The 24,834-nt window shown below is 35.8% G+C and overlaps 1 pseudogene; it reads right to left on the bottom strand.

The window, feature by feature from the left end:
• Positions 1-6,549: 6,549 nt before the first annotated feature.
• LOC124276174 overlaps positions 6,550-24,834 on the bottom strand; it is a 56,136-nt pseudogene continuing 37,851 nt past the window's right edge.

Raw genomic sequence — 24,834 nt, 5'->3', positions numbered from 1 at the left:
AATATCTAATGGGTCAGGTTTCTGTCTAGCTTGTGGGTGTGGGAGGGGTTTTAATGTGTTTGGGGCCTAAAAATTACAGCCCTTATTTGAAAAATGTTTCAGCCCAAGTTGACTCAGTCTCAAGAGAAAATATCGGAAACTTGTACTTAAAGTGTTGAGTTTGAGCCTTGTTTGTTTGTCTATTGTTCTACTGAGTGCTTGCTGTCACAAGTTAAGTGTGTTGCATATATGGTGGATTTGAATGTGTAAATAAATTAATTTAGTTGGATTAAAGATAACCCTTCTTTACAAATGTTGTTTTTGGAAGGAATTTAGTGTTTGCTTTGAGTGATTTTTATCTAAAGAAACAGAAAGTTATTTTTATAAGGGTGAAGTTAGAATAATGTTGTGTAAGTTGATCTAATGTTTGAGAGAACACTGGTGCAAGGTCTCTATACTTTAGAGCACAGGGAAATACTTGTGATCCAGGAAATATACATCACACAAACAACATCATTCACATTTATAGCAGACTTCATGATTTCTTCTATGCTTTTGGTTCTATGCAAAAATTCTGATTCTGTTTTACACTGGCCTGCCTGAATAGGAAGAATGTTCATCCGAATTATGACTAACACTATAGAATAATAGGCAGATCGTTGTTTGGAATATTGAAGAAATTCAATTACAACGATGAACATCATGACAAACATTTTGTACAATGCTCTTCTACAAAAATTATACAGGAGGAATTATACACTTGATTTAGTGTTCATTTAATAAAGGAATGAAACAATATGTGAGTCATGCTGTATATATAATTGTACCACAGATGAATAATTTAGACTTGTAAAATCAGGTAAATGGATTTCAGTTTTTGTTTTACAGATATTCCTGGCTAATATGCCCAGATTTGAGCCTAAATATTTATAAAAGTTAAATTTGAAATGAATATTAAAATCAAGTTGATAAGGATGCCTGCTTCTGTTCCTAATGGGTTTTTTAATGTGAGGATGAAACCTAGATACTATTAACCTGGCCTTTATGTTGTGAGATGGCCACATGATAAACAACGAACAATAAAGAACAAGGCATAGTCTATTTCACGATGAAATTATGTTCTATCATGACGCTGTTTATGAAGATTGGAACATACTCTTGCAGCTGGATGCCATCAAATTGTTTATTCTTTGTGGGAATATTCCAGAAATTCAAACTTAACCCCCCTGTCCATAAAATGTTTTTGTCCAACATTGCCAAGATTGGATTAGATTCAAGGAGTCATTGTTATTTAAATACGGATGAATATTTTCTGAAAACTGAGACTGAAAATAATAGCGATATCTCATATAAGAAATAAATTACTTGTGGTAGTTGTTTACCAGACATTAGAAAACTGCAGGCTTTGACGCTCATGGTTTATGCTTCCTACAGAGTTTTATTGTAAGATAAACCTCTACCTTCTCGATTGTTCCTTAACTTTAATATCCTTCTAATCAGGTTTTCAGGTTGGCTTATATTTCTTATGCATAGTTTTAGTTCTTATCAGACACTGTTAATGAAAAGTTAATGGCTGAGCCGGTGTTAAATAGCATCAGTTCACTTACATATATTTATATAAAGGGGTGGAAAACAGACAATTGTGATAGACTGATTTCTAGCTATGATAAAACAGCAATCATAAAGATATTTATAGACTCGTTCCTCAATTATACAGTAAATGTACATGTTCTTCTTTACTCAAAATCTTCATTCTGCCAAGAAATAACATTAGCTTAAATCATTCATTATATATACAGAGAAGCAGGTACTTTATCTGTGTTATCACAAAACCAACAGATTTTCTCTTAATGCTTGGATAGACACATGGACCTTTAAAACAGAATCCACTAAAATAGATGTTTAAATTATCTCAGGTGTTAGTTTGAGAGCCAAAGGGAAAGAATTAAGAAGCAAGGATCATTAATCGCTGCCTGCTGTGTTGGGGATCCGGTCCTCCCGGAGAACACTATTGTAGCCTTAAGTGGGGTATAGAAAGGTGAGGTGAGGTGAAATTGGGTTTTACGTCGTGCTTGAGAATATTTCGCTCATATGACTGACGTGCATGCTTGTCTATGTGTATGTGTGGCTGCTTGTACTAGTATTAGCATGACCTAACATTTAGCATTAAGGGAGATACACACCCAATTGCAGACAGAAGGGAAAAAGTGTGGGGAAAGTGTAAAGGAACATATGGAATGAGTGACTGAAAAGAAAGAGGGAAGAATGAAGGAAGTATAAAAGAGAGATATAAAAAGTGTGTGGAAGGAGAGAGGAAAGGAGGAATGAAGGAAGTATAAAAGAGAGATGTAATAAGAGTGAGTCGAAGGAGGGAGGAAAGGAAGAGTGAAGAGTATAAAGAGGAGTAAAGGAATGTGTGGAAGGAGAGAGGAAAGGAAGCATGAAGAAAGCATAAAAGAGGTGTAGAGGAATGTGTGGAAGGAGAGAGGAAAGGAAGCATGAAAAAAGCATAAAAGAGAGGTGTAGAGGAATGTGTGGAAGGAGAGAGGAAAGGAAGCATGAAAAAAGCATAAAAGAGAGGTGTAGAGGAATGTGTGGAAGGAGAGAGGAAATGAAGGAAGTATAAAAGAGAAGGGTAAAGGAGTGTGGAAGCAGAGAAGAAAGGATGAAGGAAGGACAAGATGAGTGTGAAGAAGTTAGACTAACACTTAGCCTCTGAATATATATAATTTTGATAGTAACAAAAAATCCCATTTAAATTGAAAAGGAGACCCAATGAGATGGGACACTTGTTTAGTACTTTAGCATTGCAGGGAGGGCTAGGCATGGGAAAATAATGTGGAACAGGGGCTGTGAGGCAGACTAAGAAGAACAGTTGTAAAGGAGTGTGTGGAAGGAGAGAAGAAAGGAAGGATGAAGGAAGCAAATGGAAAGATGATTATGAAGAAGCATGTAGACAAGGTAATGTAAGGAAAGAAGGTAGAATAAAATGATAAAATAGAAAGAAGGGTGTAAAGATATGTATGGAAAGTGTGAAGGAAGGAAAGATGGATGAATGAAGTAAGAAGTTTAAAGAAGGGTGTAAAGATGTGTATGGAAAGTGTGAAGGAAGGAAATAATGTAGATGGAAATAAAATGGAAAAAAGGGTGTAAAGATGTGTACAGAAAGTGTGAAGGAAGGAAAGATGGATGAGTGAAGTAAGAAGTTTAAAGAAGGGTGTAAAGATGTGTATGGAAAGTGAAGGAAGAAAAGAATGTAGATGGAAATAAAATGGAAAGAAGGGTGTAAAGATGTGTACGGAAAGTGTGAAGGAAGGAAAGAAATTAGAATTAAATATAAAGAAGTGGAAAGAAGGGTGTTAAAGGGGTGTTAGAAAGAACTGAGGTAAGGAAAGAGGAAAAAAGTGAGTGAGTGAGTATGGTTTTATGCTGCTTTTAACAATATTCCAGCAATGTCACAGCAGGGGACACCAGAAATGGGCTTCACACATTGTACAAATATGGGGAATCGAACCCTTGTCTTCGGCATTACGTGCCAACACTTGAACCACTAGGCTACACCACTGCCTCGAAAGAGGAAAGAAATGAAAATCAGTACATATGAATCCTCAATTCAAACAACATAAGCAATAGTTTTTTATTTATGAATTTCTTAATTCTTCTTGTTTTTGTCATGAACTATCAACTGCTTCATTGAACAATGTTCTTGGCATTCAGTTACAAGTCCACCAGCCCCCACAAACCTCCCTGTGACTGAAGTGAATGTCAAGAGCATTCCACTGATGATGGTGATACCTGCCAGTTACATCCTCCCTCCCCAGTTTTAACCTGAATATACAACAGACCTTGGCCAGGGTCAGGTGAAGGGATTCAGTCCTCATCCCCAGAATTTTTGTTTTACTCAGTGTCAATAATGAAGGGCCTCACAGCTTTCTAAGTTGCTGTTAGAATAGAAAAAAAGTTCTCACACATTAAAAGTAAAGCAGCCTAGCAGGAGAGCTTTATTTATTTTGCTAGAAAGCGCCTCACTCCAAATACCTGCTTAGTATGAAAATAACAGCTGAGAGACAGCTGATTCAGCTTTATGTTAAGTTTCCATCCACAGGTAGCTTCCTTTGTGGCCGACCAATCCACAATTTGAGTGAGTTTAGCTTTATGCCGCTTTTAGCATTATTCCAGCACTATCATGGCGGGGGACACCAGAAATGTGTTTCACGCATTGTACCCATGTGGGGAATCAAACCCGGGTCTTCGGCATGATGAGCGAATGCTTAACCACTAGGCTACCCCACCGCCCCTCAATTTATTAAAAGAATGACATACGGTGATTGCTTTTTTTGACAATCAATGGAATACTGAGGCCGTGTTTATAACAAGTATGGGGTACTGAGAAAACTTTTATGGTGAGATTGTCATAATGGAGATACTTTTATGAGAAACATTGGTTACTGAGAATGCTTTTATGACAAGCATATGGTGCTGGGAATGCTTTTATGACAAGCATATGGTGCTGGGAATGCTTTTATTACAAGCATGGTGTACTGAGAAAGCTTTTATGACAAGGTTACTGAGAATGCTTTTATGACAAGCATATGGTGCTGAGAATGCTTTTATGACAAGCATATGGTGCTGGGAATGCTCTTATGACAAGCATATGGTGCTGGGAATGATTTTATGCCAAGCATATGGTGCTGGGAGTGCTTTTATGACAAGCATATGGTGCTGAGAATAGTTTCATGACAAGCATGGTGTACTGAGAATGCTTTTATGACAAGGTTAGGGTACTGAGAATGCTTTTATGGCAAGCATATGGTGCTGAGAATGCTTTTATGACAAGCATATGGTGCTGGGAATGCTCTTATGACAAGTATATGGTGCTGGGAATGCTTTTATGACAAGCATATGGTGCTGAGAATGCTTTTATGACAAGCATGGTGTACTGAGAATGCTTTTATGACAAGGTTAGGGTACTGAGAATGCTTTCATGACAAGCATGGTGTACTGAGAATGCTTTTATGACAAGCATATGGTGCTGGGAATGCTTTTATGACAAGCATATGGTACTGAGAATGCCTTCATGACAAGCATAGGGTACTGATAATGCTTTTATGACAAGCATGGTCCACTCTGAGAATGCTTTTATGACAGGCATGGTTTACTGAGAATGTTTTTATGACAAGCATATGGTACTGAGAATACTTTCATGACAAGCATGGTGTACTGAGAATGCTTTTATGACAAGCATATGGTACTGAGAATACTTTCATGACAAGCATGGTGTACTGAGAATGCTTTTATGACAAGCATATGGTGCTGGGAGTGCTTTTATGACAAGCATAGGGTACTGAGAATGCTTTTATGGCAAGCATATGGTGCTGAGAATGCGCTTATGACAAGTATATGGTGCTGGGAATGCTTTTATGACAAGCATGGTGTACTGAGAATGCTTTTATGACAAGGTTAGGGTACTGAGAATGCTTTTATGACAAGCATAGGGTGCTGAGAATGCGTTCATGACAGGCATAGGGTACTGAGAATTGGGTACAAGCATAGTTTACTGGGGTTGTTTTAGTGACAATCAATGGAATATTGTGAATGCTTTTATGGCAAGTATGTAATATTTGGAGCAACAATTGTGAATACTGTGGACACTTTTTCTAACAAGCCTGGAGTACAGCAGCAACTGGTTAATGGATTGCTTTTAATATTTCATTTCAAAATTACATTGAACAGGGATCTAAACTATTTTACAGTGTATGAACTACATCGTGAAGCCATCAGTTCTGGATACAGCAATTCTAGTAACCCCATAATCCTGCACCCCATATTCTTTAACCCATACCCGTGAAGATCTGGGTTAGAATTGATCTTCAGTAACCCATGCTTGGACGTAAGAGGCGACTAACAGGATCGGGTGGTCAGGCTCGCTGACTTGGTTAACACATGTCATCATATCCCAATTAACAGGATCGGGTGCGTAAATCATGCTGTTGACCACTCGATTTTCTGATCCAGACTCAATTATTTACAGACCACCACCATATAGCTGGAATATTGCTGAGTGCCGCGTAAAATTAAACACTCACTCACTCACTTGAGCCGATATATCCCAGTATCTCATATCACTGTAACCCAGTCAATGGGGGGTGGTTACAATGGTTGGCATTATGCTCCATTGCAGCATGTTATATTTTGGAGGTTGAGTCCTATCTGGGATTTGAGCCCACACTCTCCAATGTACTAAAATATGTACCGGTAGTACAATGTCCTGAGAAAATGGGTGAGTGAGTGAGTGAGTGAGTGAGTGAGTGAGTGAGCCTAGTTTTTACGCTGCACTCAGCAATATTCCAGCTATATGGCGGCCTCTGAGAAAGTGTAATCCCAAATATAACATATTTGACCAAGGTATTGTTTATGTATTGTGCTCCATTGGTGTAAATTATTGCTGTCAACCATTGGCTTGCTTATCCAAAACATTAATCACAGGTAACAATGATATATCCAGCTTATAGCACACGTAACAGTCATCCACACAGTCATTCTGAGTTAAACAACAAAACCCAAATATCGTTTCATTATCAATTTTAATAATATTTACAACAACATATAAACTGTACACATCTGGTAATATATATTTTAGCTGGACATAATTTATTTTGCATATCATCTTGTCATTGTCTTTTAGCTGATTATAGCGTTCATGTCTCCATCATATCATAAGTCATAATAACTATGTACTGAAAGACATGGTATATCGTCAGTTCATTATTTCAATATTAGCACCATATGAAATATGTAAGTCTTCGCTGCACCATAATACTGATAGCACAAGTTAGCTGTCTGTTCCAGCAGAATCAGATTCCTCCCTTGAATTGTCAATTCACAACACTGTTGCAAAATATAAATATATAAGAGAGATAGAGGTTGGAACATGCCCTTCAACACGGAAACACTGGCCAGTTTGAATCAACACTGTAATCTTCAGAATTATCTCCCCTTCTTGATACAAGGACTCCACCGCTGTCTGAAGAAGAAAATATCAATATTCATAAGTAATTTCTTATGCTAAACGTTTTTTAATGAAGTATGTGAAAATATTTTGAAATCAGATACTTGGTAAAAATATTATTATACAGAAAGTATTATCATATTATGTCTTACACTTTGATGTGTTATTTATAAATATCTTCTCAAATTCTTTACAATCTGAAAACTTCAACCTTTTAGTAACTATTACCTTTAAATACTGGAGCCATCAACATCAGGTTCATCAACACTGAAGCGTACAGACTTATTTCTAGCTGATGATTTCCGGGTAGGGGGCACACGCTGTGACGTTGAAGGATGATGGAGAGGGTCTGTCTCTGTGGGGTGGGGCTCCCTAACAGGGGTATAACTCCTCTCTGAAGGGACATAGGTCACTGGCAGATTAACTCTACGAGGCGTTTCAACCATCCATTCTCGTAATGAAGAGGAACTAAGAATACTAGTTTCTGGACGGAAGTCAAAGGATTCACAGGGACTCAGTTGTTGTGATGTATCTGAAAATATAAAGAATTGTTGATTTCCATGCAAAAATACAAATGAAATGGTTATGATATTTTAAAATATAAAAAATGCTTTTTTGAACTGGAAGGTGCCAGTATGTAAGTTTGTCAGTCTATATAAAGGTCAATGATTTACTTGTTAAAGTTTAAAATATCATTTTGATATTGCAGTCGTAGTCATTAATGTTTGAATATAAACTCTCTTATCTGGTCATTAAAATTTCTATTTTCAAATCTAAGAATCTTATAGTAACATGATATCCATGTATAGATGAGAATCACACATATCACACATTTTATAGAAGAGAACATTATTAAATACAAATACAACACAGAAACCGATAGAGGTTTCAAGTTACACACTCACATGTTAAGCGGTATATCAGTTAGTAGTAGATCCTACAGATTTCACAAAGTTATTAGGAAGCTCAAGTTAAATTTAAAGTAATGTTAATTTACAACATCAAAGCCCCATTACGTGGCACTGTTTTAGAATCATTAAGATAGCATAATCGAGAAACATTCTAGCATATTGGCATGCTGACACAGTAGACGGCTAGACTATAACAACTACTATTAGACAAAGCTACAAGCTATTAACACATTAAACAAGCAACAGAAAGGTTAACAACATTGAGAATTATTTTCAAAATGTTTGTTTTAAAGTGAGTGAGTGAATTGGGTTTACGCTGCTTTTAGCAATATTCCAGCAATATCACGGCAGGGAACACCAGATTTGGTTTAAAGAATCAGTAGACAGAGAAAGACTATTCACAGCAAGTAGTGATGTTTTACGCCTGGAAGCTAAATGGTTAAAGGCACAAAGCTACAGCAGCACGGCAAATGGTGAACACTGACTTACCAAAGCTGACACTATCAGCTATACATAACTTGTGTTGTGTACAACTGTAGGTGAAAGATGAGGGCATGGTGAGAAGGGTGGAGAAACAGAAATATAGACACAGACTGAGAGAAGGATGAAAGTAAAGGAACAAATATATCAACATCCTCACTAATAATGAATTATATCTTCTATAACAAGAAATATCCAAAATCCAGTTTGTTCACAATTTTTCTTATACTTGAATGTAATTTTCATGTTTTTTTGTTGGGTCAAGTTGTTGTTTTTGATCTTGTAGTGGACCTTGGCAACAAATGCGTCCATGGCATTAATGCATATGGAATAGAGTACATAATATTGTGGACTTTCGAAGATGTGATACTTGGGATTCAGAGACAGACAGTCAACAAGGGAAACAGAACAGAAACTGAAGAAAGAATAAAGGAAAGGTTTGATGAACAGCATGATTCAATTAAATTGGAAACTCTTTCTTTTCCCATTTCTAGCTATTGCTTTCCTAAGCGAGAACAATAAAGTAGAATATCTAAAGTTGAAATTTGAAATGCAACTGACAGTAAAGTGATTCTAAGTTTAAGCATTTCTATAACTATGCCTTGGAGATAGGGATTTGAAATTTTTAAATAATGTGCTTGTTACATCTACATACCAGAATCAGTGTGCAGATATACAAATCTCCCGTTGCCATTAAAGTCTTCTTCACTCCCTCCATGACCGCTGTCAGCCTCTGCGGACAGATTGCTTATGTCATCCTCGACCTTTGTTGTCACAGGATGATCAGCAAACTGGACAATCTTCTTCGGAATACCAGGTTGTGACGTTATGTCCCCTGTTTCCTTCTGAAATTAAGTATAGAATATGTCAATCAAAGTATGAAAGGATAGTTTTGTAAAAGGTCAATGCATTTTAACTCTTGTTCATTTTGGGAATTTGATCGTTGGTTGTATTTCACCTTGAAAAAGAACCAATAATCTTTTCGCCACATACATGTCCATATTTGAGGACTTCGAGTCTGACAAAGTGAAGCCCATGATAATTCTTTCACACTATTCTGCTTGACAGCGTATTATTTGTGGCCTTCCACGAATCCTTTTCTTCCTGCTAGCTCGCTTCGGAGGCAAGAATACATTCTCAGGTGTTTGCACAAGTTTTATCTTCAAACTTTGCCTGTCTCCCAAACACAGTCATGAAATTGACATTCACCCCTCTACAAATAATGGTAAAGTAAAATGCCAACACGCACACGACTTAAAACTTAGAGCCAATTAGATTTGGTTAAATGACTTAAAGAACAAAACAAGATTGTAAATATTGAGTTGTGTTGTAGGATGGCGGCCATTTCTGATGAATTTCCTAAGCTAATAAAAGGGGTGGGTATGGATTAGAGTCTCACTGTTGCAACAAGCTTGAAAGATGCCGTAAAATCTTTCAATGATTTCCCTGCATCTTTTTTTCCTTCAAATAGTTTAACGCATATTTAAAGGTCCAGTGTCAGTTCATGGCCCTTTGGAAACGGTGTGGACATCATGTTTCAACTTATCCAGGATTAAATATTTAAACTTTTCATGTGCTTGAAATGCCTCAGCATGTTTGGTTCCAATCTTAAGGCTCAAGCATAGAAATTAAATCACAAGGCATAAATCAGAATTATGTAATACCCAGTATTTCTATCTCTTATCTATTTCCATAAAACAATATAGAATTTTGAATTTGAAGGAAAAACAACTCTTATTGAAGACTTCACAATATATTAAATTGTTCCAAATACATTTTTCTTCTTATCTAAATTAGCCACTTGATATCCTGTCACTTTTAACTCTTGATTCAATTTAAATCAGTTTTACTGAAACATAAAATTGATATCAAATATCCAGCTATCAAATAAAAGTTAGAGCTTGCAAATATTCTTTAGAAGACCACCAGGGCGAATATGGATTTTGTTAACATGACATTATGTCTCCGAACAAACATGGTGTGGCATGTGGCTGTAGTACCTTAACACCCTACAGTCATATCCTTAATCTCCTCAGCTGGACAAACAGGATAACAAGGAGAAGTGACCACTAGTGACCGACCCAACCCCCTAATATGAACCTACAGGACTTGATCCCAAACATCAATATTTCTCTCCCCCTTTCAGCCTCCTATACACGACCACTGTATACAGGTAGAGAATTAATGTCAACGTAAGTAATTTGGTGTAAATTAGCAGACTGGGTTTGGGCGGGGTTAAGATGAAAAATAAATATTTTTGAACTGCTCATTTTCAAACAGTTCTTGTAGGTACTTGTGAACATAGCTTGTCCTTGTTAATTAGTGTCAGTGAGTGGGCTTGAGTAGGTGTGGGATTGGAGGGTTATGGTAAGACGGTTGTGACATATGTGTAATTATGCTTATGTAATGATCTAACTGAATTTCCTTAACAAAACACTCTACTACATAAGCATAACTCTCACACGTATGTCATAACCTTTGTTTGTAAGTATATATAAGACCTTGTACAGAATAATGCCTTTACATTACATGTCACTAAACTATTATCAGTAATTAGTATGTAATGCTATATTAACTATTCAAATCAGCTCAATGCAAAATATCTAATGACGTGATCATCTGAACAACTTATTAAGAATTAATGAAAGTTCACTGACAATATAGACTGTTACAGTAGTATCACATATTTTCAAGGAATGACATTTCCCAGTAGTAAAAATGAGCTGAAGAAACGTTTACCTAATTCAAAATCAATAAAACGTTGATAAAGCCTTGAGCAAAGATGTTGCAACTTTCAGCATAAAAATGCCAGTCAAAGATGGAAAGTGACACTGAGGTTGAATTCTTTGAAATCTTTTTGTAGTTAAGATAAATAGTATTGATAGACATTAATTTGACTTTTCTTACCTGTAACTTTTTTTGTGAAAGTTTTTCATCTCTGAAGCTAAGTTGAGGCTTTACCATGACATGAACTTTGTCATCTGAAGGTCCTGCCAGTTTTTCAATGTTGTCAACATGATACACTTTTTCTATTTCTTCTTTCTTCCTTTTTTCAGTTTCTTTTCTCTCTCTGTCTACTCGCTTCATCATGCAGATAGCCAGCAGTATGGCACCAGCAAGTACAACAGTCACGCAGACAATGATGATGACAATGACAACGTAGCTGTTGCTGTCTTCTTTCTTAACATCAGAACCAGTGACAACTATATCTACGGTTACAAAAGACTTCTGTCCTGGATTATTTTCATAATATGTTGATATCAGCAGCTTGTATAGTCCAGCATCTTTAAGTCTCATTGCCTTAACTAGAGTCAGGTTGCCGAAATTTTCATCCAGTTTGAAGAAATTTTCTTCATTTCCATGTTCAATAAGAAATCTTGCTTGCCTTGTGTTTGGCTTGGTATCAGTCTTTACAGCAAGAATCTCTTGACCAATTTCCATATCAAATGGAATCCTTATAGAGTTATTTCCCTTCATGGGATAGAGTATTGTAGGTGGCACGGCTCTGTCCTCAATGACGTAAACTGTCACATTTGCTGTGTCATTGAAAGAAATGTTTCCGCTATCCATAACCATCACACTAAAGTCATATTTGTTCTTCACAAATCGGTCAAGTTTCTTACGAGTGATGATCTCACCAGTTGTGGCACTAATACTGAAAACATCAGATACTTCGTCACCGATCAGAGAAAACAGGAATCTTGGGAAGGCATCAGCATCTGTGGCGCTAAGTGTCCCAATTGACATACTGATTGGTCGACCTTCTGGAACATCAAACTCAAAGTGAGGCCTCGTAAATTCAGGTGCCTCATCATTAACGTCATCAACCATAACCGTAACAGTTGCAAAGGAACGCTGTGGTGGTGAACCGTTATCACGTGCTTCAACTCGAAAGCTGAATTTGTTGATTTGTTCGCGATTGATTCTCCGTTTTATTCTGATTTCCCCAGTAAGGATGTTAATTTCTGCCATATCCATTGAGTCCTCGATGACGGCATAATTAACGTCATTGTTGCCTTCGCCGTCCTTGTCGGTTGCGGTCAGGGTGGTTATGATTTCTCCAGGGTTATTATTTTCAGTGATATGCGCTGTAACATTTTCTCGAGGAAACACAGGGGCATTATCATTGAAGTCTAAAACTTTCACTGTAAAAGTTGTAGAGTTAACTTTAGGAATTAGTCCACTGTCAGTACATGTAATATTGACAGAATAAGTTTTAGTTTCTTCATAATCCAGCTTTTTAGCAAGGAAAATCTTGTAGTATTCAAAACTGAATTTGCTGATGTAGAAATGGTCATCATTGGTTGAACAGTTGACCTCACGGTTTTCATTGCTATCTCTGTCTGTGACCTTGAATGATGTAACAAAAGAGTCGACATCAGCATCTTCTGAGACATCAAAGCTGCTGCGCACTGTGATATAAGGTGCATTGTCATTAACATCACCAATATTGACAACGACTTCAGCTTGTGAAGAAAATGGGGATGTGCCATTATCCTTCACCATGACAACAAACCGATATTGGCTCTCTTCTTCATAATCCAGTTTCTTTATGACCTTGACATCTCCCGATTTTTGCTCAATGGAAAAGTACTTTTTGATATTTTCATTAGTCCTTGAACTGAAGTGGAATGACAATGCACTGTTACTACCAATATCAGAATCTTCTGCTTTCAACTTCAAGATGGATGAACCCAGAGGTAAATCCTCTGGCGACAGTCACTTCAAACGTATTATTGGTAAATACAGGACGGTTGTCATTTTCATCTAAGACCTGGATATTCACAGTCATAGAACCAGTCTTTTGAGGATTACCACCATCTTTGGCCACAATGACAAACTGATAAGTCTCTCGTTCTTCACGATCGATATTGGCTTTAATGAGAATCCCTAAATCCTTGTTTCCACCGTCAGTGACTTCTCTAAGTTCAAATATACCTTCATCAGGAGTCATGATGTAACTTTGTACAGCGTTACTAGCAGTGTCAAGGTCGTATGCAGGATTGGTTAAAATCATTTCACCAATCTGTGTATTCTCTCGCAATGACAAAGATACAAAGTTCCGGGGAAACTCAGGAGGATTGTCATTGATGTCCAGAAGCATCACGGTCAGTCTTACAATTGAGTGAAGGTCATAGACTCCAGATTTCAACTTGTACACTGTCACATCAAAATTAAGGTCACAGGTCTCTTTACTGGAACATTCTGTATCTCTGTCTAGAACCTCAGCAGTCCTCAGTATACTTGAATTAGCATCAAGTTTAAACTTCGTTACTGTTTTCCCTTGTTTTGACATCTCATATTTTAGTTGTTCAGCTTCCTCCGTTGTAACCAAAGTATGCAGATCTGTATCTTTCAGAAGATCACCAACTATTGTTCCACTTTGTTGTTCCTCATTAATAGTGAACACTTTACTGATATCGGCACAGAACACTCCCAGGCTGCTCACAAGAGTCACAAATATTGCCAAATTCTTCATCTTGAAATCTTCTCAATCCCCTTCTCTAAATCATATCAAACTTTGAAAAACACCAGCAAGTGTCTCAAGATCGTGTATTTTTTGCAGCTTCTGTTTTCAGAGTGGACAGTGAGTTACTGTGTCCACGCCTACATGGACACGGGCGCACTGTGTAACAAGCTAACACTGTCGTCTGCCTCCCCACGGTCCAATCAAGGTCTCTGATGGCCAAATCTGCAAATACAAAATACAATAGTAAACAACTCACTTGACTGTTGACGCTGGACTTATAGAGAGACATTTGGAAAGAGAGCCCCCAGTCTTATGTCCGGGTTTGCCATAGGTGGCGCCGTAATTGATTACGGCTGCTTGTCAAATTTATATGTCGACTTTTCAACCTCACTGTCCATGAGACAGGTAAATAAACATGAAAAGACACTTGTGTGCAGACAAGCTGGATTCATTGTAGGAATCATGCCGATACATAGTATATTTGTATGTGAAAATATATCCAGAATATACGCTTACATTGAAATGAGTTTTAAAAGTATGTATAAATGTCCGTGGGCATGTCAGAGGCTGGTCACACACCCCTATGTCAATATTTTCCGTCTTGTATGCAAACAATCTTCTATTCAATGTATCTGACTTCAAAACTTTGCTACAACAATAGAAATAACAATCTGAATCCTATTGCTTCCAGGGAAAGTCAATATTTTCACAGTGAATAAATGATTAATCATTTTGATAGTCTGTGTGGAAATATCAGCAAAACCACAGCCTACTCAACTTAATCTTCTAGCTTATTCGAATTATTTATCAAAGCATGAAACATTTTTAACTTTAAGAAAGTTCAGATGATTAGATATAGCTGAAAAATGAGGTTACAAAAGTCAAAATTAGCCTAAACATAAAAGAAACATTAATTATAACCATTAACTATAATGATTTTCTGGTAAACAATCATAGACAATAAGCTTAGTATCTGTTTTCTGGAGAGAAAAAACAACTGTCACTTCTAGCCATATATTTGTGCACAAAGTTAACCTAAAATTAAAGTAAATATTTTAAAATTCACCAAACAAGTTCTTGTTGACTTATTTTGAAATGAATGTGCTGAAAGAATACATTTTAAATGCATAAATGAACTCAGTTCTTTACACAGAACCACAGTGTCACATAAGTTCAGTCATGTGTACCATCAATATGTGTAACTCTTACCTAATTGTCACTCAGTCCTGGTCAAATAATTATACATCGCCAGCCTGTCACAACACATCATCCTCCTCCACAGTGTGCCCTTATCCCGGGGTACCACCACTAACCAAGCGTTACCCCACAGAGGCTGACAGTGGTAATGAATGGGGCCTTGACCAACAGCAGTGAGTGATAGAGAGTGATAGCCAGGAGTAACAGAGCATCCCCTACATGACCACACTGGTCATTATCAACTGAGCTGAATCCTCTAACTGACCACTGACTGCTACACACAATGACCGCCTCCGTCCCCTTTCGACCAATCACAGGGGGAAGCCTACGATTTCCCCCAAGGCTTTTCCCTCTTAGATGAGATGGTTACTCATGCATTAGGTTGTACATTGTGGAACATAGATGCCCTAGGTCATTAAATTAACATTAGTCAAATTAATCTTAAAACTTGTTTCAAGTTCAAGTACCCACCACTTCTATCCCCACCTCTGTTCAATAGAGGGCTTTTAGATTTAATCATAAAGAGAAACAGTGGTTGGAGAACAGTATCTGTTATCTTGACCTGTGTAATGTGAAGTAATTCTTTTATTTCCATTTTCAGGTCATTATTGCTGTATTTTGCTGTTATGTTGGTTTGTTGTTGTTGTGAATTTTCTTAATTGAAAGGCAGCAGGTGTTACAATGTTGCGTTTCATCACTTGAGTTCACAAGTTCACAATTTAGTGTAATTTTGTCACATTTTGTTCAGTTTGATCCAGGTGCAGTGACAAAATCCAGACTTTGTGTAATATTTTGATGGTCGCACTTTGAAGTACTAGCAAGATTAGTATATTGTGATTGTTAACCTTTGAAGTTGGTTAGTTTTAAGTATTTTCCTTGAAATCAATTAAAAACATGAAGAGATAAAGTTTGTAGTGACCAAGTATCACTTAATTGTGCCATTGAATATAAACTTTTTGAAGTAATTGTACCAATAATACTATCGACTCTTCAATTCAATATCTAAAAGCACATGTTTAGTCAATGAAATAATATTGTTTGATCAGATACTTCAGACTAATTTATATATCAATTACATTCAGTTATTCATTGATGTAAAATGTCCACAGTCTTCAAAACTATGGGATATGACAGAAATATGTTTGTCAATAACAGCATTAAACATCAACATAGTTAACACTGCAATTTATCATATAAGGAAAAGATGAAAAGTGAAATAGAACTGATGTTTACCTCACAACTTGTTCTGAAGTGTTAGGGGTAAATAGTTGTGGATTAACATTGAACATGCTGGGAGTAAATAGATTTGACCAACACTTCACTGAGCGAGTAATCTTGTTACAAAGTTTGGCTTGACATGCTCCCAAAGCCTACTAAGCACTGACCATTATATAATGCAGATTCTATTTCATAATATATGCTTGGGGATATTGTATTTGTAAATGATTATATCACTAACTATGTCTGGTCAGAAGAATAGTTGGGGCAGAGAACCTGGAATTGAATTTTGACTATGAGCAATTATGTTACCGCACAAATGAATCCATTGAAGCCCCAACAATATTGGGTAAAACCAATATCGGCTGAATCAACATTGATCAAAATGGCTACTGGTCTTTGTCTCGATCTAGTAACAGGCTGATAATTCTGTGATCTTTGATGAACGAAAACTTAACGCGTACTTCAGTGTCTACTTCTAACACATATTTTTCTTGATGATTACAAGCTTTTGATACCAAACACCAAAATAATTTTCAATAATGGTATTTTGACATCAACATAAAACATCCACCTAGTATGTCCGGCTCACTGAATGGATGTATCTTGTATTTTTGACAAACATCTGTAACTTGAACAGGAACCAATTATCTTGTAAAATTGTGACCCGAAGGCAAATATTGTTTTGTTCCTCACACAAGCAGCCACCATCTTCCTCGTGTGACTGTGTTTGTTGTTGCACAGTGGGCTGCCTCCTCTTGAATGATCAGCCTTAAGATATGTTCTTACAAAAACTGAATGTTTCATCTAACATCGTATTGAAAATCTTAATGATGGATGAGTCAAGATATAAGAGCTGACAAGTAGGTGTGGTTTACACTGACCTTACCTTCAAATTTGTTCACGCATCGGGAATGAGGTTGTTTCGGTCTATTTTGAACTGTTTTCCTCAATAATGCTTCATAACAAAACTGACTTTCCTCTATGGCTGGTTTATATTGATGCTGGTAACTTCTTGACCTGAGGTAATCCATAAATAGGTTTCTTGGGTTTAACAACTATTCTTTAAAAAGGTGTTTGATCTTTGAAGATATTATCCAATTAAGACCAGCGAAAGGCATTTTAGACAATATAAAATAAATCTGGTATTAGAGTTGCCTATTGTGCATTTGTTTTAACTAATTTATAAACATTTGACTGGATTAAAACACATTGCTACTGTTTGATCTTGGGATAAGTACACCATTAAACCACCATCATCTATTAGTAAGAATAATGACCTCTCACAAATTTAACAAGATTTGGAGGAAATCCTTCACATTTTGCATACACACCTCAATGCTTAGTGGACATATTTTCAAAGCAACGATCTTTATCCAATTAGAATTTCAACAGATTTCTGCAGGGGATTAAATCTGACATGTTAGTCGACCAGGTGGGATGTTTACCTGCCTACACCTGGGTACCCGTAACGAAGCTCATTTACAGGTAAGTGTAATTAGAGGTATTGGCACTAATCCGAACCTGGCCATTTGACCCGCTGCAGTCTTAGTCTTGTGGGCAGGATTAACTATAATTGCACCAGGAGCATGATCAAGTTGCTGCCTTGCATGACCCAGTACATTACTGGAAATGCAAGTCCAATGTTTAAACCAATTCTGAAAGTTGTGCTAACTTGATAAGACATAAAAATAAAAGATTGAATGACGATAACGTGATGCTATTCAGTTAACAAGCAACTGAATGACAATAACATGACAATATTCAGTTAACAAGCACCATTTATCCAACAACGGAACACATATTTAAAATCACATAGAGCAAACAGATATCTGTCAATCAACATTAGAGAGAGACACCATTGGTCATCAAACCCGTACACACGCTCAAGTGTTCCTCGTGTTGATTTTCATGAGTGTTAAGACCAACAGACATGTTGCTGTATCCATCCCCACCATATATTCAATACACAAAGGGAGAGACATGAAAAATAATAATTATAAATAACGAGCACTATTTTAATATTTTAAATTGACCAAAGATGACTATCGCTAACTTAGTTCATCAACCAAAGACGGACTCATTACCAAGATGTGCATACATGGAATATACAATTCTAATGTATCAATATGCAACTCTTATACATACATACATACATACATACAAATACTTCTATAGCGCCAGAATCCGATGTTATCGCCCAAAGGCACTCTGAGTCCACGCTGGAGCTAAAGGTAAGCTTTGGTAAAAAGATGAGTCTTTAACTGGCTTTTGAAAGATGCAAGTTCAGTTAGTGATCGAAGTTCTTGTGGTAGATTTTTCCAGAGTTTTGCACCATTTGAAGAGAATGCTCGGTCACCAAAAGACTTTGTTCTTGTACATTGAATTTGCAGAAGAGATTGGAGAAGATATGGAATAATGTCATAGCTGTTTACACCATATTGAACTGGTTTGGTTGATAATTGAGTTTAACTGTTCTCTGGTATTATGTGTTTGAATTCAGATGGAAACAAAAGTCTATGGTTGTTACAGCATTGGAACAGTCAATGTGCCTACTTACACCCTTGTGCCACATTCTGTAACACTTTGCTTATCTTCAGCACACTACTTCACCCTAATTTACTACTTACCATAAAGTTTCAAATGCGTTTACAACCCCAAATTGCAGGTAATGACTTAATTTCTTCTCCTCCTGTGTCCGAGTGTACTCTCCTCTGTGTTACCTGTCTACTGACTTTCAGTAGCTTCATCTGATTATATACCCAGTATATCACAGCAATACCTTTCATCATTATATTTACCTGTACCTGTTAACACACATCAAAGGGTCATCTCAGTAAACAATAGACTCAGGTGCTGATGGCCCATTGTTCTGTTAATTACAGGTATGTTTTATTGTACTTACTGGTGTTAATCCACAGGTAGGTGTCCGGCTACCTGTCTGAAGCTTGAGACAGAGAAGGATGTTGTTGTTTTAGCAATGGGTATGAGTCTGTTTTTGAGACTAGCAGACAGACCTTGTTGTTTTAAGAATTTCAGATTAATCCCATCAAGGTATATTGTTGTTTGGTTTACAATCGGGTTTGTGTTGTTGTTTAAACGATGTGTTGTTTCACTGATCAGATTAGTGTTGGAGTCTCTCCTGAATGTGATAGGATTTTACAATGTGATATTTAATGTGTTGATATTTGTTTTGATGTAGACTTTGTTGTTTTTACGATGTGATTTGTCGTGACTTTTTAATGATGTTAAGACTACTGTTTACAATGCAATAAATAATTGACTAAGTAAGTCTGCCCATAATCTGATAACTGATCATTCTATTTTTTAAACGTCTTTTAAAATATGTGTATTAAAGTTCCCTATCTTAACTATATGTGTGTTTAAACAGACCTAGTATGTCTTAAAAAGTTCAGAAAGATACAAAGCACAAAGTTAATGTTTAAATTTTAAAAATAAGAATTTAAGCATATATACTACCCATCAAAAGTTTAGACTCACTCACATATAGTGAGTGCTTTAAGTGAGTCTAAACTTTTGATGGGTAGTATATTTTCAATAGCCTTTTCAATAACTGCTATAATGTTCGTACAAAAATATATAAAACCAAAACTGCATTGCACCATAGTTCATTATCTGTGACAACATCTGTTATATCTGAGATTACACTTTCTCAGTAAAGTGCAGATTCTACTACTTTTGTGGGTTCAGTCCCACCTGGGATTAGAACCCATACTCTCAGAGACAGGGACCTAATCTGGTGTATTTTATGTGTAAATTCATTAACAAAATTGAATACAGTAACTTTACTATACTCCAAGGCAACTGAGTGCCTACTGGAAGATATAATGGTGTTTAAGCAGACAATCAGCATTTGTGGAAGGAGGGATATAATGGCGGACTTCTGTCTGGAACCTTCATAACCCTAAGACTATATTTTGGTAAAAATGTTAAAACCTGTCATCTGGAAATGTACCCCCCACGTGCGCAACACCTATTAGCATCACTAATGTGTTCCTTTAAGCTGTCTGAAAAATCTTGACATCTTTTATTGATATAATCCTTGGGGCATGGCAACAGGGGCAGGGCTATCATCAAGAGAATTTATAAAGAAAATCGGAATTTTTGGACTTCATAGATATGCGGTAAAGGTCTTGTCAGGCTGACATGAACCAACCACCCCTGTACACCATAGGGACACATTACACATCCTAGATCATTGCGTCTTAAGAAAATGAACAATGTATCTTTCAAACATGATTTTCTTAAACAGAAATGAATGATATTTGCCCCTTCTTAATAATGAAAGGCCACATTTAGCATTAGTCACCCAGGGATCCAAAGCCATGTTGTGAAGCATGGTCGATTTTCAAAAGCATCCTTCATCCTGGTCTTAGATTGCTTTTTAGATATTCTAGACAACAATTACAAAGCAAGAAATATTTGGAGATAATTTGTCAATTCTGTATGCACTTTGTCAAGTTCCAACATTATTCTATGGTGTTTATGAAAAGGTGGCGTTGTAATGTACTTTTTATGACTCAATGTTTGTTTAAAAGGGCTCCAGTAGTTTACCATTTACAAAAAAGTAGGTCACAATTTAAAAAGCTTTTATGAAATTATATACTTCTCAACATCAAGATATATAATTGAGATAACAGTAGAGTCTTTTACAAACATACTTTTTCTATTTTAGAACATAAAGTTATAGTTAAAGTATGTAGTTAATTTCTAAGCAAGCTACAAAGGTTTTAATGTAGTCTTCAATTCAATAAAAGAAAGTGTTTAGTCATGTTAGTGCCCAGTGATGTGATACAACATCGTCCTCAATTTAGGGCTTCCATCTTGCTGTAGTGCATATCATGCTTTGTGTCCTAAATGATGTTTGTTTGTAGTTTGATATTTTATTCAGCAAATTTCTTACATCAGTCAAGTCACAGTGTCTGACCACCCTATCCATTAAACCACCCTCAGTAACAAGAAAAGGTTGCTTTGGACCATTCTAACCCAGAATCACTTCATTTTTCTTCTAAATAAATAAATATTAATGCCATAAAGTAAAGTTCCAAAAAGTATTATTGTCAAATCTAGAACCTACATGTATTTTTAATTTCAATATCATTACAAATTGATGGATTTCCTTTTCCCAATGCCTACTGAAAGGCTTAATCATGCCCTAACCCAGAATCCCCACATTTTTTTAATTGAAAAGATATTAATGCTCTAATGGAAAGTTTAAAAAAGTATCATTGTCAAATCTAGAACCTACATATGTTTTTATTTTCATAACCACTACAAACTGATGGATTTCCTTGTTCCACACACCTACTAAAAAAGCTTAATCACGCCCTAGCTGTCAATGTCAATATCATACCAAGGGAGATAACTCAAGCAAGATTATAATATCCGTCTATCACAATAACTTAATCAGCTCAACAGGTTCAGCCATAAAACCTAGCAATTGTAGACACCTGTCTGTCACCTTCAACCTAGTAGCCAATAATGTTTACATGTTAAACACATATACCACCTATACCATATAGCAAATGCATTATCTATAAGGAATTATACACAGTTGGGGCAAATGTAAGCTATCAGTAAATCCTGGTTACCTAAAAAGATAATGATTACTATACATAGGTAAAATGCAGCTGCCAAATGTCTATATTATTGCCTAATCTACCTGAAAGGTTGTTAATTATGAAGATAATAAGAATAATGATAATGAAGGTGAAAAGAGATTATTTTGGAGGCTGTAGATCATTGATAATTCATGAAATTTCAAAGATACATAGGATGGGATAAAGTATTAATGCATATAAAGGCTGCAACAATAGGCTGAACCTTTTTCTGTAACACTGAACACTGAATAGCCTGGCTTATCAGGATAGTTAATCACCTGAGCTGCAGCAGCCATAAGATGAAATGAATTTTGTCTCTTCAAGATTGTGATCTTTTCTTTAATAGGTCTAAACTTCTACTGTTTATAGTAGGTATTTCAAAGTAATATTTCAATATTAGGTTGAAATAACTTATTATTTAGATTATTCTAACCAGATTTTGCTAACTTATTGAAATTTTCACACTCATTATTGAATAATTTCCCAAGGCATACAATGATAACATTGCTAAGGAAGGATTACAATATATGGATGAACATTGCATCTTATAACAATATATGGATATAACATTGCTATCTTATTAAATGATTTTATAAAACTTACACAGTTATTATATAGTAGGTATTTCAATGTCAATTTTTAATCAAATTCATTTGAGAAATAATGTTTCATGGGGGCATAAATATCTGAAACCTCAGGAAAAAAATCTAAACATTAATTTAGTTTTCTATTTTATGTTTCTCAGTGAGATATTTGAAACTTGTTAACCATTCTTTATAAAGTCACTCAGTACACTTTCAAGTAGGTGTATTTTCTGTTCACAGGCGCCCACAGTTAATGAAGCCATTTATTCAGTATGTCTCAAGGTCATGTTTTCCATGACTTACATTTCATTCATTCGATCAAGATTAAATTTCATAAACAATACAGTTTACCTTCTGTGGGGAGTTTTATAGTTTAATGGATTGGTAATTGTATAAAGAAATTTGGGAACAGAGTGGTATTGTATTTCACATGTTACTACATTCCTGTAGCAAGAGACCAATCTTGTAGACTTGAAGGAAACTTGATGCAAGTGGTTTATAATACCTTCTGTAATGGAAACTATTTAGGCTTGAATTACACAATGGGGTTTTACACGCTACATAACCGTTTTGTCCAAATAAACACATTACACTTTGCACAGGACATCTTTTGATAGTTTCGATTATATATTTCTGTTCCCATTTTATTTGTTACCTGGATGAATCAGATTTGATTTCTAAAAGGTAAACTGTATTTATTTGTCTGACCGTGTTTGTTTTTGTCCCATGTCAACAATTTGTCTGTTTGAATTTGTTTGTTTTTCTCAGTAACATGCAGCAATATTTAGAGTTTTAATCATGCTTAGCGATGTTAATCAACTTAATGGCAAGCACTCTTACTGTAACCTATTGAAATGACAAATGAATATTGTACCATAGTTGAATGTTTTTGTCCTCTTCATGGGTTATTCAATGAAACTCATAATGAACTTATTCGCTTTAAGACATCTTTGATGCCCTCCTACGAGATGAACTGGAGGATTTATTTTCCAAATCTCTGACCTATTCAGCTAAACTGTTACAATGACTGAATTAATTAAATCAATAGAATTAATCAATCAATCACAAGAGAGTTGTAAAAAGCAAATGTACCAATAAATAAATCAATTTAATCACTTTAGTCATATTTACATCCTCTATTTACGTAAGTGAATATAATTGATTTTCTAAAACCCAATGGTGCCACCCAGTGCTCATAAAAGAAAAAAGATGTGAATATACATGTATTTATCAATATCACAGCACTACCAGGCTTGAACTAGAATATCGTCATTTCTTCAAAGGGATAATGAAATCAATTACACATCTAATATATGTTTAGCAAAGACATTCTAATCAATAATTCACAAGATCAGTCTCTGCATGATTAATTATATAGGACATTTGATATGGACAAGCTGTTAATTGGAGCTGACACACAGTTTTCATTATGTCGACATATAAAGTATAACATTTAATTTAATATTTAAATAGATTCAGGATACTTTTGTAGACAGTTTGTTAATGCATCTCAGGTTTGGGCATTTTGTGTCCTCTTACAAATTTGTGTAATGTACTGTCCAATATTGACCGAAATGTACAATGATGATTTGGAAATTAATTAGCTATTGATTACTGCTTGGATATGCAAGTAAAAGAGATTGATTTGTCACATAAGACGAGATTTACTAATTTCTGAAGTTATTAAGACAACTGGGAGTTAGTTATTGGGAATGTAACATTACTTAGAGCTACCAGGTGAAGTCACCCTATAGAATCAATGAAAGACCATGAAAAATGCATATAAAATTAACGCTTGACAAATATTGAACTGTTCCACAAAGATGAACATAAGACAAAGAGGGTTATCCAGTACTTTAGGCATTGATACTCCAAGACTCTCTGAAATTAACATTCTTATTCATGAAAATGATTTGCAAATCTCATCTCGTATCCTAGCTAACAAATATAATGGATGTTTCTCTCATATAGGAATATTTTGAAAATTGTATGAAATATTGCTGCAAGTTGTAGGAGAATAGTATTGATTGCAATTCCCACATTTGTCCTTGGACAGCTGTCATTATTAAGTGAATTATGAAATTACACACTGACATGGATAAAATGGGGTTATGATATTAACGAGCTAATGATGAACAGCATGATGAGTTGATGAGCAATTGATATCATGCATGAAATGCAATCATTACTTCAAATGACCATCATGACCACGACATTGCTTATCTCAAAGGATTGTGACTATTTCAGGATAATAAATGACCAACAATCCTTTGCTTGTGTCCTTTGAGCATTCAGATAAACATATAATCAGTTATTGTTTGGTAATTATACAGATATTTGATAATTTTATTAACATGTCTAGAAG

The sequence above is a fragment of the Haliotis rubra genome, unplaced genomic scaffold (genome assembly GCF_003918875.1).
Source record: "Haliotis rubra isolate DU_JTF1 unplaced genomic scaffold, ASM391887v1 Scf1, whole genome shotgun sequence".
Lineage (NCBI taxonomy): Eukaryota > Metazoa > Mollusca > Gastropoda > Lepetellida > Haliotidae > Haliotis > Haliotis rubra.
This window is presented reverse-complemented; position numbering and strand designations above follow the sequence as displayed.